General features: G+C 36.6%; 1 pseudogene across 1 annotated transcript; it reads left to right on the forward strand.

Moving 5' to 3' along the window:
• Nucleotides 1-5,357: 5,357 nt before the first annotated feature.
• On the forward strand, nt 5,358-14,457 carry LOC148695602 (protein TRIGALACTOSYLDIACYLGLYCEROL 4, chloroplastic-like; annotated as a pseudogene). Its single transcript, XR_015964750.1, has 5 exons — nt 5,358-5,712; nt 6,580-6,840; nt 7,592-7,964; nt 13,503-13,824; nt 14,193-14,457. The product of XR_015964750.1 is annotated as a protein TRIGALACTOSYLDIACYLGLYCEROL 4, chloroplastic-like (transcript).
• Nucleotides 14,458-15,279: the final 822 nt, after the last annotated feature.

Here is a 15,279-nt window from a genome sequence, read left to right on the forward strand (position 1 = left end):
TTATCATGCATTCTTATAATTCACATAGAGCAAGCTAAAACTGGATCAGTAGCTTGCTCGGTTCTAATAAAATTATGTAAGACACAACATGCATTAATAATCCTAACTTGTGTTTTAATGTCGAAAAAGGATGGTGTGCGTAATATGCTCCATCTTTTCTTTAACAATCCAAATGCCCTCTCAATAACATTCCTTGCCCTTGAATGACGCAAATTATATAGTTCTTTGTAGTTTTCAGGTTGACGGTTTCTAACCCATTCTTTCAAGTGATATCTAGTTCCATGGTAAGGTGCTAAAAACCCCGGTCCATTAGTATAGCCAGCGTCCACAAGATAATACTTATCTACAATAAAAAATTTAGAGAACAAGTTCATATATATTTCAAAGTTTTTCTTTCTAATAGAGAGCTAATTGGTATCATACATTACCATTTGGAACATGAAACCGGTTACTCCTATGTAAGGCATCACGCAAAACACAAGCATCAGATGCAGAGCCTTGCCATCTAGGTAACACATAAAAAAATCTTGAATTTGGACCACAAATTCCTAACATATTAGTGGATATATCACCCTTTGTATCTTGATATCTTGGTCTTTCCTCATCCGTTATTGTTACTGGTATGAGAGTTCCATCAATTGCTCTAAGACAATTCTAAATAAAAATGTCATACAAATGGAAAAAAAAAAAAAAAGAGATAAGTCTAAAAAGCTAATGAAGATATCAAACGAAGACATATTTTTTTGGTATAGTTGTTGATTGATTACCTCAAACCACCGCCACTTGTCTCTTTCAGAGTTGCCAATAACACATGGCTGATATTTCACATATTCTTGACTTATTTTCATCATTGCATGCAACACATTGTGAAATTGCTGACTAATTGTTTCCTTGGAACGATAATAATGAAAACCGATGACTCTAAACTTCAAGTTGTGGGCAAGTATATTAAAAAAAATTGCAATAGATTCTTCAATGGACACATTTCTCGTGCGAAGTAATCCACCAATCCCTTGTAAAATTTCACATAATTGCTTAAATGCACTCTTGCTAACTCGTAATTGTTCAATGCATGTTGAATCTTTTCCATCGAAGAATCGACCAAGGAAAGATTGCCTTTCTTGATCCCAATCATTTGAAGGTTCTTTGAGAAGAACACTCGTACTATGCCAATGCATGACCATGACAACAACATATATAATTGTACTGACAATAATTTTCCTTTTTTACCTATTTTCCTCTTCATTTATAGCACGCTGTCGCTTTAACCTCGTTAGCATGTCTACAATATGAGTATTTTCCATACCTATTTGAATGTATGAACAAAGATATATTGTGATATGCAACAAATATTTATGGGATAATGGTATTTTCCATTGAAGTGAAGTAAACAGTTCAGGGGAAGAACCACCCCCACTCCCCAAAAAAAAAAAAAAAAAACCACCACCATCACCAAACATAAAACTATCAACAAAATTCACAATTCTATAATGAGTATACCCTTTTTTGATTTCCTGTTACATGCATTTTCACACAGAAAATGCATTACTATTGATCCCCAAGCATAAACATTCCAAAGGCCAGCATAATGCTTCTCTATTCAAACATATTCATATATCTAATGTCTATATCCATACTTGTCTTTTTTCATTTTTGTTTTCTCCCACTGCGTTTTAGTGCAAGAGCTACCTCAGAATACAAGATATCTAACTATATGCATAAGGAATCATTAAGTAGATCCAGGATCGAGATTGAACATTATCGAAATATTCCTCACTCTTCAAATTATGCAGATTGAATTCAGGATTCTCACTGTTGTTGGAATTGTGAAATTACACCTCTTTAGGAGGAAATTAAACTCGGAAATCTTCGTCCCCAATTTCCACCTTTTTTCCCGTAGAAATTGGTGTTTCTCACGCTGCAAGGTTCCCAAGCAAGGGAAAACTGCTTTCCCATCCTAAATTCCCTAGTTTAAGTGAAATTCTGTTTTATTTTACCGTATCCAAATGGGGTGTAAAGGAATTTGAAATGAGGGTAGTTGAAAAGGATCTTTTGTCTAGTTGAGCCGTAGGTACCAAGTCTTAGGCGAGCCCAGAGTGCACAGTTTCTTTTAGGGTAATTCCGGATTGGCGACGAAGGGTTTTGGCAAGACGACTAACAACACGGGAAATTGGGATGATTTAGTTCGTACAATTAGTCACTCGAGACCAAGTGGTATAAGTATGAAATGGGATGTACGAGGTCTGGTTGTTTATTTATACGGATTAACGGGTATAGACGAAGATTCTGCATTGCAATCTACATTGTTATTAATAATGAATGCATACCTTTTTTTTTTTTGACAGAAATACGATAATTCATTGCAAGTAAATTCAAAATACAAACAAATTGAGAATAGTGTGCATGCAAGGCCTTGATAAAACCTTGCCGGGAATTTCACTTCGGTCGAAGGAAAAAGAGTGTCTTGCACAACATAAATGACCTATCCTCAAATGTCAATACATAAACAAATTCCGAACTATCTTCAAACAAAATATGCAACTTAGGGGGTTACACCATGACACTTAATTTAATATTGTCAATTTACTATGATAAGGTTATGTCCTTACTAAGCTGTTGAAACTCATCCCTCTATTGTTATGCAGGTTTTTGAACTAAACAATTCAAAGGGTAAGCAGGATGGGATTGAGTCAGATGTGAGGCTAGAATTTGTATTTATCTATTTATATTAGCATTGTAAATAATTCTTGAGTTGTTTTTAATAAGAGGAACAATTTTTCCAACCCATTTCAGTTTCCTTTTATTTTTTTATTTTTTTTTTATTCAAGCACCCAGCGCGAGAGGTTTTTTTATTTTTTATTTTTTTTTGCCGACCTCGAGTCTAGGACGTAACAATTACTCACACACGGTTAGAGACGGGCGACATGACATGTTTGCCCACACAGGAAAATAGAAATAGAGTGCATCACAACACCTTGCGTTTTTCAGAGAAATAGTATTCTCTTCATGCTGGTTTTATTTGGTCTTTGATTCAAAATCAATTAAGAAAATGATCTTTGATTTTCGTAATTGGTTGATTTTCAAAAAACCATTTCATTCCATATATTTTCTATAATCGGTGTTAGAATTTTGCAAAATTTGAGAAGAAGTTGATCGATAACTGCGTTATTATCGTGTCATTTCCACTTGAAGGCTAAAGAAAGTTCGAGTAACAAAGTGCGGAGATAAATTGCCTATTAGTTGATGAGTTTTATAAGTCTATGTGTCCTCTCTTAGGGGCGTTTGTTTGCCCTCACTAAGTGGGATTGGACTGGACTGGACTAAAACTTAAAACAATACCGTGTTTGTTACACAGCAGGACAACCTTTAGTGGGAACTAGCCGGGATTCGCCTCGACAAAGGACTTCGCTAGACGGTCTTAGCGAGTCCCATCAAAAGGCATCGGATTGCTAAGAGCTTCGCTGCTTCACTCCATCTGCTTCTCTTCGTCCGCTTTTCTCCCTTGCTCTACTTCATCTAATTTATCTGCTTCTCTCTCCCTTGCCCATCTATTGGTTCTCTCTTTCCCAAATCTAAAACCCAGCTCATCCATTGCCTAAATCTCAACACCAAAATTTGAAAAAAAAAAAATTCAAAACAAAAACAACAACAATCCCCATACAAAATTCTTCCTTATTCCCAATAATTCCCAAAAAATTCCCAAAAAAAAAAAAAAATCATTTTCCCAGAAAATTCATGAGAAATGGATAGGGAAAGGGAGAGAGTAGCTTTAGGGATGATTTTGCAGGAAAAATCACTTTGAAGGATATTGTTTTGCAGGAAAAAATGAGTGCTGGGGGACGACACTAACGAGGAAGAAAAGAATGAACTCCCAAAGAGAAAGTCCAGATAGAGAAGAGCATCCCAGGCAAAAACACAAAGAAAAAGCTTGAATAAAAAATAAAATATTATTGAGTTAATAACAAAATATTATTAAATGTGTATTTAATGATATAAAGTTATAGTTGTTAACTATTCTTTTTTTTAGTCCGGCACTCTACCAAACGCTTCACTAAATCAGTCCAGTTTAGTCTAGTCTAAGTCAATCCAGCTTAGTCCCTAAAGCTAGTCCAGTCCGAGTTAATCCGGTGCAACAAACGCACCCTTAGTGTTTACCCTGACTTGGGAGCCTAGGGATTTTCCTAAGTCCGCTATGTACATTTTTGGTGTTTATTTAAATGCATATATGTAAGATACCTTCATGTGATGTGGATGTGAAAATTAATTTGCTAATCCAAATTGGCATTAGATTTATAAATTGGAACCTATTCACCTCCCTTAAACTAGTACCATCCATCATTGAAACATAACATATGAGCTCTTCATCACCACCTTTTCCATTCGCACCATGGTGGATTATGTGGATTTCTCAACCACTAATCACTTTCTCGCAAAGGACTTTTATGACAATAATACATCGCCATGGTGGAGTCTCAAGCCAATGAAACAATTATAATTGTATAAGTTTTTCTATGTAATATTATGTCATTAGCACAAAATGCGATAGCGAGGATACACCCATACCTTAGAACTTGTTTCAAAAAGAGATCTCTTGGTAGGGATGGCAACGGTTCGGTTTGGGGATGAAAGTGTTATATCCAACCCCATAACCATGAAAATTAACCATATTCATAACCGCAAATTAACCATCGGGTATTATCCATAACCATACCCATCGGTCAACGGTTATATCCATCTTTGTCAATACAAAAAATATATTCGTTTAATTGACACATGATAATTTATTAAATATTAATTTCATCATTAAATATTTGATGTATAAAATAATTTAATGAATGGATCTTGTGGAGCATAAAAATTAAAGTTAAACATTGATAATGTTGGTTGATCTTTTGATAACTCCCATAAGTACCATTGAATTCTCATAGATTTTGATTTATATCAAAACTTATGAACATTCCCACAAAATGCAACTTACATAATGCAATTTTTGTATTTACACTCAAAGTAAGGGATTTGGCAAATAATGAATATACATATGTGTGTGTATATATATTTTAATATTTTAATATTATGAATAATTATATTATATATTATTCGATTCGGATTCGGGGACTAATACGGATTCGGGCCCTTATAACCATATCCAAAATCATAACTAAATAATATTCACATTTTTTTCCCATACCCAAAATATACCCAAATATTTCTACCCAAATCCAATCTATTCAGATGATTATCTACGATTATCGAATTAAACAATTAGAATTGTCATCCCTATCTCTTGGGGTGTCTTCTTCAAACTCATGTCTTGAAACTCATTTCAAGACAGATACGGACCCAAACGAAGAGACAAATAAAACCATCACAAACCCACCACTTAAACCCCAAAACCAAAACCACAAAGAGTTCGCACTCCCTCGCTATTTCGACAGCCAACAATGGCGAAACTGAGGACGGCAATGGACTCAGCCTTCTGGGACTTGAACGTTTCTTCGCCTCAGACCCTTGAGGACTCCGCCAAGGCCGTTCCCGGCGACCCATTTCCTCTCGACGGTGCTCGAGCCAGCCGAGCCCTCAGGTTCAGCAACTCTGTCTTCTGGGAAATGGGTTCCCTTTGGGTGTTATACCTTCCGACTCCCCCACTACTAACAGGGACTTGGGTTCTTTCTCTCTCCAGTCCCTCTTGCTCAGACCAGCTACCTCTAACTGGTACACTGCTACAACTTCTTTGCTTAGCTATTGCCTATTGGATTTTCTCAAATTTATGTTATACTTTCGTTTAATTGATATTCTTTTTCGTTTTATGTGTTTCTGTGGATCAGTTTGTGGTTTGTATGGTTACTGAGAAAATGATGAGTAATGGGTGTGATTCGTTTGTTGTTTGTTTTGTTGCTGGAGGAGAGAGGAGCAATTGGAATTGTTGTTATAGGGAATTGGTTAAAGGAAAAAGGTTAGCAAAGATAATTTGTCTCCTGTTTGCTGAGAAATGAACATATTTTTGTTTCTCCAAATTCGTATTTTCTGTAAACAATTTTTATGTTACTAATTGCCAAATTCGTATATTGCATAAACTTTGGGTTATTGGTGAATTACTTGATGTGAGAAAGAGAGCTTGAGTGGAAAGCTTGACAGCCAAACAAAGCTTGTTTGCCTAGTTCTAGTGGTACAGCACATAAAGCATGAATTTTTTGTTGCCTTGTTATTTTAAAATTTTGCAAGGGGGTTCTTATGTTTTTTGAGAGCATCAAAGCTTTATCATGTTTATCAGAGCACTGATTGGGATTATCCAATTTTTTTTATGGGATTTCTTAGGTGAAAAGGTTTGTTGTGATGTTTTGAAATTTGAACAGTATCCTAGCTAATGAATGTACTGCGTAAATGCATTGAATTTTTGTAATTACCGATCCAAATGTGTTGAGTTTAATGTCCTAATTCCTTGAGCATGTTTTCTGTTAAAGGAGTGATTTAAGAGTTACTATGCTTAGACCAAAGTCATCTCACATTAACCAAATCCGGTTAGCACTCTTAGTTGTCAGACATACTAATTCCCTTGTTACATGATCTGCGTGAAAATAGGTGGCTTGGATTAATTGGGCAGTTCTGCCGGAAGAAACTTTTATCTTCTGTTAAAGCTGAATTTACTAATGGTGAGATGGAGGTCCCTACATTCAAAGATGTGGCAATGCATGTCTTGGACAAGTCACTTTATTCGTTTGGATTATGTACACAGCTTCTTTTGTCTCCGTCATCATCCATAAAGTTGAGCACAGAAGGGCATGGTGAAAGGACACCGCAACAAAATGGTGCTCTTTCACAAAGCATGCATTTGCTTTCCTCGTTTTGACCTTTAATCAAATTGTTTAAACAGTCAGAATTCCTGTTATCTTTTGTTTGCCGGGTTCATGAAGCTAGTTTGAATGATTTATGGGTATTGGAGTTGTTAGGTTTAAGTTCTTCCTGGGGTTTGTTCATGCCAGGTTGTACTATCATCCTACTGCGATTTTTTATCTTTCATATGACAAATTTCTCATATAGGAATTAAAGTTAAACATATGTAATTCTAGGGATGTATCTATATGAGCTATTAATCACTTGAACATATACCAGATTCAGTCAGCATGTATAATCTTAAAGTATTATTCCTAATTTCTTAAAGATAGTGGTGAATGATTTTTCATTTTGTGGGGATTAGAAGGGGGATAAGACATGATGGAAAATAATCCTTTCTGATCCTTACCATTTTGGCTGATTGGAATGGAAAATAATCCATCTCCTACCTTCAAGTAACCCACAATTTTTTTCATTTCTTTCGTCAACATACCTTGAATATAGTTAGTTGTCCATTTCAATCCAATCTTAGAAACCAAATGAGTGTTATGCACTGCACTGAGCATAGATAAAAGTGGAAAGTTTCATGTCTGTAAATTAAGAACCATGTACTGAAAAAATTAATTTATGTACCTTTAACATTGCACATGTGCACTGCATAAGCTGTTTTAGTGAAAAAGTTCATGCCTGTACCTTTATTCCTTCATTTATCTTCCTGTTTAAATTATGAGCCATGTATGAAATTTTACTAACCTTTAAGATGTTTGCCGCTTCCTTATATTACACTTGAGGCTGCATGGCCTGAACTATTCGTTGACCATAAAGGAAAATACTGGGATGTGCCCGAGTCAATTTCCTTAGATATGTCTTCACTTGTTTCCGAATCTGGATTGTGGTACCGCATTGGTGTACATAAGAATAGTGGTCATCCCCAGGCTGTTAATTCCGTAGATGGTGAGGCACCTACTTATCTAATGCCTGGATTCTGTGCAGCCTTTTCTTATGAAAAAAGCCAAGATCTTTGGAGGCAAAATGAGACACGAAAAGACATCATAATACAGAAGGAAAGGGGTTGGTTTTGGCAGCCATCTTATGATGTGCGTCTTAAAGAACCTCATTCTTCAGTATCTGGAATTTTTGGTAATTTTACACGTTACTCATTTTTTCTGTGATAACTTGTATTATCTCATTACATTTTTGTTGGAAGTTTCATACCAATACTCAGGTGCAATATTTTAAAACTTTTAGCTTATACATTTGCCTGTTTTTATACATGTATATGTGTTTTGGTACCTCTTAGGTTCACTTATATTGTATGTGTAGTTTTCTGCTTTAGTATTAAACCCAGTACATGTAATGAGTTTGTCACCTCCTTTCATCTGTTCCGTGGTTGTAGATGTGCCTGCAATAAAAGAAACATCATAAATAATAATAAAAAAATATAATTCTAGAGACAAAAGTTCTTGTTGAAAAGTAAATTGCTTACTAATTACTTGTTAGTAAATAGTTTACTTAGTAGTTTTTCTATTTGTTATTTTGTGAAACTGTTTTCTGTTGAGATAGCTTGAGCTCATATGCCAAGTGTAGGTCTTAGATCAGTTTTCATTCTATTGGCTCACATGCCTTGTAATTGCCATGTGTCATAATCACAATGGCTTATGTATTGAATGGTGATGATGACTGATGTAAGGAATGAAAGAATATATGAAGGTGGAGCACCATTCTAAATGAAAGAATGATGCTGTTATAAAATATTCTCTCTGCTTTTCTCTAGTTTTTTCTTCTCTCTTCATTCTTCTTGCTCCCTTCGAAATCCAAATGATCAGATTAATGGAAGCTTACTCTAATCTTAACATGGTATCTTGAGCCTAGTTTCTATCTGGAAATGGGGCGTCGAATCTGTGAAGGCTGTGCTCGAAAATCCAACTTGAAATTTCCAACTTAGTTCATTGATTTAGGTCTCAAATGGCTGGGTCAAGTGGTGGTGATCTTTGGGCTCCAATATTCAATGGTGGCAACTATGAATTTTGGAAGATCCGAATGAGAACTATTTTCAAATCGCATGGAATCTGGGATTTGGTTGAAAAGGGTTTTGAAATTCCAGAATCGAAGGGGAAGAAGGTCGAAGAGGAAGGCTCATCAGATTCAGAGAAAGCTTCGCTGAGTGATAAGCTAATAAAGGATGCTAAGGCGTTGGCTATCATTCAAGGAGCAGTTTCGGAGGATATTTTTCCCAGAATCTCAAATGAGGAGACCTCAAAGGGCACTTGGGATATTTTACACCAGGAATTTCATGGTGATAAACAAGTGAGATCCATCAAACTACAAGGTCTACGCCATGATTTCGAGTACACGAGGATGAAGGATGATGAAACCTTGTCTGTGTATCTCACTCGTCTTCTCAAGCTGGTGAATCAAATGAAAGGGTATAGGGAAGATTTAGCCAGAGAGCGTTTGGTTCAGAAATTGCTTATAAGCTTGACCAAAGAATTTGATCCAGTTTGCTATGTGATCAATCAAACTAAGGATATTGAAACTATTGAGGTGCAAGAGGTTATTGCTTCTTTGAGAGGATTTGCATAGTGCCTTGATAGGAATGCTGAGAGTACCACTGAGAAAGCTTTCAGTAGTATGAGTGTGAATCCAAAGGGAACTCAGTCAAATCCTTCTTTAGGTAACTCTAAACCAAAGAAGAACTGGAAATCGAAGGGAAAGAAATGGGACCCTAAACCTCAAAACTTTGTCAATCAAGGTGGAAAATATGATCAAGGGGGAAAACCTGATCAGGCTAAGGGAAAATGCTAACATTGTGATAAGCTACACTATGGTGAGTGTTGGTTTAAAGGACATCCAAAGTGTCATGGTTGCAATCGATTTGGTCATTTCATCAAGGACTGTGATCAACCAAACAAGGCTGGAAAGCTTGTAAACTTTGCAAATTAGTAACAGAACCTGCAACCATGTTTTATGCCTGTCGTTCTGCTATTATTGGGAGAAATATGAACATATGGTATGTTGACAGTGCATGTAGTAATCATATAACCTCTCATGAATCTTTGCTTGTTGATGTTGATAAAAATGTGAAGTGTAGAGTTAAAATGGGCATTGGAGATTTGGTGCAGTCAATAGGCAAAGGTATCTTGGTTATAGAAATGAAGGGTGTGACTAGATATATTAAAGAGGTTATGATTGTACCTGGATTGGATGAGAATTTATTGAGTGTAGGGCAGATGGTAGAACATGGATATTGGCTTGTGTTTGGTGATTACATGGTTGATATATATGGAGAAAGACAGATGGAAGATTTGATTGCAAGTGTTCAAATGAAAGGAAACAGATGTTTTCCCTTAAGTCTAGAATATGTTAATCCTCTTATGGCTAATAGAGCAACTGTTGAAGAGTCATCTTGGTTGTGGCATAGAAGATATGGACATCTAAACTACATCAGTTTGATGCTCCTGCAAGAGAAGGAAATGGTGCAGGGTTTACCTAAATTACAAGTCATTGAGCATGTTTGCCCTGGATGTGCTACATGGAAGGGTCATAGAGAACCATTCGATAAGGAAAAGCCTAGGAGAGCATCACAAACTCTAGAGCTGATTCATTCTGATATCTGTGGTCCAATGCAGATCACTACTCTTGGAGGGAACAGATTATTCCTTACCTTTATTGATGATCACACTAGAATGTGCTGGGTGTTCTTTCTGCAGCACAAGTCACAAGTCTTCAACATCTTCAAACGGTTCAAATGCATGGTTGAGTTATAAAGTGGTTATCAAATTAAGAAACTCAGGAGTGATAGGGGTGGATAATGCACATCCCTAGAGTTCTCTAAGTTCTGTGAAGATATGGGGTTAGAAAGGCAATTAACTGTTGCCTACTCTCCACAACAAAACGGTGTTGCAGAGAGAACCGTACTGTGGTTGAAATGGCTAGGACAATGATGTTTGAAAAGAAGATTCCCTTGAAGTTTTGGGCTGAAGCTGTGAACACGGCTATGTATTTGCAAAATTGGTGTCTAACAAGTGCTTTGAACAACATAACTCCATTTGAGGCATTTAGTGGGAGGAAACCAGGTGTCAAACATTTGAAGATATTTGGTTCTCTGTGTTACATTCAAATTCCATCACAGAAAAGACACAAATTGGAAGAAACTAATGAGAAGGGTGTATTTGTTGGATATGGCAACTATGAAAAAGAATATAGGGTTTTCAACTTGAGAACTCAGAAAGTTGAATTATCAAGGAGTGTGATATTTGATGAGAAAGCAATGTGGGAATGGGAATCTAATGAGGTAGTGCAAGTCTCTAATCCTTGGAATGATGAAGGAAGCTCAAGGATATCTGAACTTGACTCAGAGTCAAATGACTCACCTCAGTCTATGCAATCTCCTCTGAGATCACAAACAACTAGAGACCTGCAAGCATCTCAGGAATCTGGTTCACTTGGTTCTCCAGTTTCAATCTCATAGACCTATGATCATACTCCACAAAAATGGAAGATTTTGAGTGATGTTTATGCTCAAGGTAAGATGAGCATTATTGAACCTAAAGATTTCAGTGAGGCAGTCAAAGATGAAGCTTGGAAAAAGGCTATGACAGAAGAGATGTTGATGATTGAAAAGAATTCCACTTGGGAAGACAGACCAAATGGCTCCATTCAAAAGCACAAGGCAAGGCTTGTAGCCAAGGGTTACACACAGAAACCAGGTATTGATTTCAATGAAACCTTTGCTCCAGTGGCAAGGTTAGATACTATTAAGACACTCATTACTCTAGCTGCACAGAAAGGTTGGAAATTGTGGCAATTGGATGTTAAATCAGCCTTTCTGAATGGTGTTCTCGAGGATGAGGTATATGTGGATCAACCTGATGGTTTTGTGATTAAAGGGGCTGAAGACAAGGTGTATAGGTTGAGAAAAGCCCTCTATGGTCTAAAACAGGCACCCTAGTATGGTGAAATTGACACATATTTGATTTATTGTGGGTTTCACAGAAGTTCAAGTGAAGCAACTCTTTATATGAGAACCAAAGAAGGTGTTGGGGCTCTAATCATGTCAATCTATGTAGATGACATAGTATATACAAGGAGCATTGATGAAATGATGCAAGAATTCAAGACTGAAATGATGAGCAAGTATGAGATGTCAGATTTGGGTTTACTTTATCATTTTCTTGGAATGGGAGTAACTCAAACTGAAGGGAGTATATTTATACATCAGAAAAAATATGCTTTGACACTCTTGGATAAATTTGGCTCAAAGACTACAAGCCAGTGAGCACACTCCATTGGTTGCAACTGACAAATTGAGAAGTGATGATGATAGTGAACCTGCAAATGAGAGTTTATAGAGGAAAATTATTGGGAGTCTGCTGTATTTGACAGCAACTAGACCAGATATTATGTTCTCTGCTAGTTTACTTGCACGATTCATGCATAAACCTTCCAAGAAGCACTATGGAGTTGCTAAAGGGGTTCTAAGGTATATCCACGGGACAATTGACTTTGGGATTGAATATGTGGTTGGAAAGTCTGCTCTATTGATTGGCTACTATGATAGTGACTGGAGTGGATCTGAAGAGGACATGAAAAGCACCTCAGGGTATGCTTTTTCATTTGGAAGTGGGGCATTTTCATGGGCCTCGGTTAAACAGCACAGTGTGGCACTTTCAACTGCAGAAGTTGAGTATGTCAGCATGGCTGAAGCAACTACACAGGCCATTTGGCTTAGGTTTATACTCGAGGACTTTGGAGAGGAGCAAGCCATTGCAACTCCCTTATTCTGTGATAACACCTCTGCTATAGCTATGTCTAAGAACCCTGTGTTTCATCAGACAACCAAACACATTGGCAGAAAGTTTCACTTCATTAGAGATGCAATTCAAGAATGAGTAATTGATTTGATTTACTACAATAGTGAAGAACAAATTGTAGACATCTTTACAAAGGCTCTTCCCAAAGACAGATTCAACTACCTGAGAAGCCCACTTGGTGTGAAATCAGTTAGCAATTTAGAAGGGAGTGTTGAAAAGTAAATTGCTTACTAATTACTTGTTAGTAAATGGTGTACTTAGTAGTTTTTCTATTTGTCATTTTGTGAAACTGTTTTCTGTTGAGATAGTTTGAGTTCATTAGCCAAGTGTAGGTCTTAGATCAGTTTTCATTCTAATGTCTCACATGCCTTGTAATTGCCATATGTCATAATCACAATGGCTTATGTATTGAATGGTGATGATGACTGATGTGAGGAATGAAGAATATATGAAAGTGGAGCACCATTCTAAACGAAAGAATGATGCTGTTATGAAATATTCTCTCTGCTTCTCTCTCTAGTGTTTTCTTCTCTCTTCATTCTTCTTGCTCCCTTCGAAATCCAAATGATCAGATTAATGGAAGCTTACTCAAATCTTAATAGTTCTAACAGAACAATTCAATATTTTTGTTTTGTGTTTGAGTCCAGGTCCGTTGCCGGCAGTATGCAATCTCTTAAGGTTTTTACTTTTACCATTTCCTGATGTTTGCACCAGAGAAGACCAGATACGGAATTCTATAATTGTCAAAATTAATGGGTAGTCAACCTAGTCATTGTTAGCGATATGGTTCTTTTTTATTTGCAAAATGAAATTGTAATGCCATTTCTCACTTTTTCTTCTGGTCAATGGTGGCATTACATTTTTGGTGGAAGCTGCACTGCCTAGTTTCAGGATGGGTACAACCTAGTGGCAGTTGATATGAAGGGAGATGAGGAAAATTCTAGGAGCAATAAGAAGAGAAGTCCATTAAGTGCTGATTTTTTCAGCTCTCTGCTATACTTTCCGGCACGGGAAATTTAGAGAGCTCTACAATGATCTAATCAGGATTGATTGTCGTCGGGATATTTGTTCAACTGCAGCTTTGGCTAAAAGGGTTATTAATGGTTTGAAGAGGTCGTCTGCTAATAGTGCAAAAGATCCGATGTCCTCCCCTAGGATCAATCTAATCTTTCAGCAGCAGGTATTTCCATTTATACCTTAAACTTTTTAAATGTTGTGCACCTTAAGTTGGAAGAGAATTTTTAAATGCAGTTATGCACAATATGTTACAAAACTTGCATAGTCATTTGCTAATTGGTACTTGTGGAAGCATGTATGCCCTGTCTTATTTCAATAATCTACAGTCATTTTTTTGCTGTTGTATCTGTACAGTCGTTTTACTGCTCATATGTCTTAATGTACAACTTTTAGATCAGCGTAGAACTTTAAAATGAGAGGATGAAAAGCTGAGCTTCTATATATGGCTATTAACATGCATGGCTGGGGTGAATGTTTTGGTTACTGGGATGAAAATCCAATTGTTATTGACACATTACCTTTCCTTTGTAGATTTATGGGCCAATTGTCTTTAGAGCGGATTCTAGGGTTGCACTTGACTATTTGCGCGGGAAACATGCCCCACATATTGAGGATTTCATATACAACTTGGGCTACTCCTTGAGACTTATACAATCAGGGAATGTCGCTGGTTGGTATTCCCCAAAAAGAAAAGAAGGGATGATTGAGTTGCGCTTATTTGAGTTTTAACTCCCGATTTTCATTTACATGTTGGAAATGTATGTTTTGACGTGTATCGTATTTAGGTAATTTAGCTAGACAGTAGAAAGCAAGAAGGCTTCCGGTTCAGAATGTAGTTACAAAGATTTGAGTAATACTGTTTTTATTGATCGAAGGGAACAGATTGCCATCTGCGAGCAAATAGTAATTCTGTGTTTATTGATCAAGCAAAATACGAAGGAAAAGTTAGTTTTACATAAGAAACATTACTAACTTGACATGCCAATGCTGCTCAGTATGCTTCTTTCTGATCCGACACGATTGTGTCGTGTCACTATTGTCCAGCCTCTCTCTAGGCAACTCTGCAGAGCAAGCAACGCTGATTTCTAAAATCGAAACAATGATTTCTTCAAATTATATGCTAATGCTGGTGATATCCTCGTTAATGTGATGACTAGCATTCATCTGATCACCCTCAACATTTTCTTGATTAAGAGAGGGATCGACAATATCTACCAGATGCCTTAACAAAGTTATGTAGGTTTGAAGATCCTTGAAACATGTTATCGGTTGGTCTTTTTGCTGTAAACATTTCCAATAAGAGAATGTCGTAGTTGTACACATCGCCTCTTGTCCAAACTTCATGTCCCATAAAATATTGTGCTTTAATCCATAATTAAATGGATCACAAACGCTAGCTAGTTAAGTTTTCAAACAATTAACATACAAAGCTAAAGTTGGGGATGTCTTCAACTTTCAAAAAAGACCTTTTGAGATTAAATCATAGTTGATTTGGTTGGTCAAAAGTTTGATTTTCTCTGCCGTCCGAACGGCTTGGTAGAAAAATCTAGAATTTTGACACAATCATCTTGAAAAATTCACGAACATCCTCTAATTGGACCCACTCCAAAATTCGTCC

The sequence above is a fragment of the Pyrus communis genome, chromosome 7, assembly GCF_041283825.1.
Source record: "Pyrus communis isolate YQ-2024b chromosome 7, ASM4128382v1, whole genome shotgun sequence".
Taxonomy (NCBI): domain Eukaryota; kingdom Viridiplantae; phylum Streptophyta; class Magnoliopsida; order Rosales; family Rosaceae; genus Pyrus; species Pyrus communis.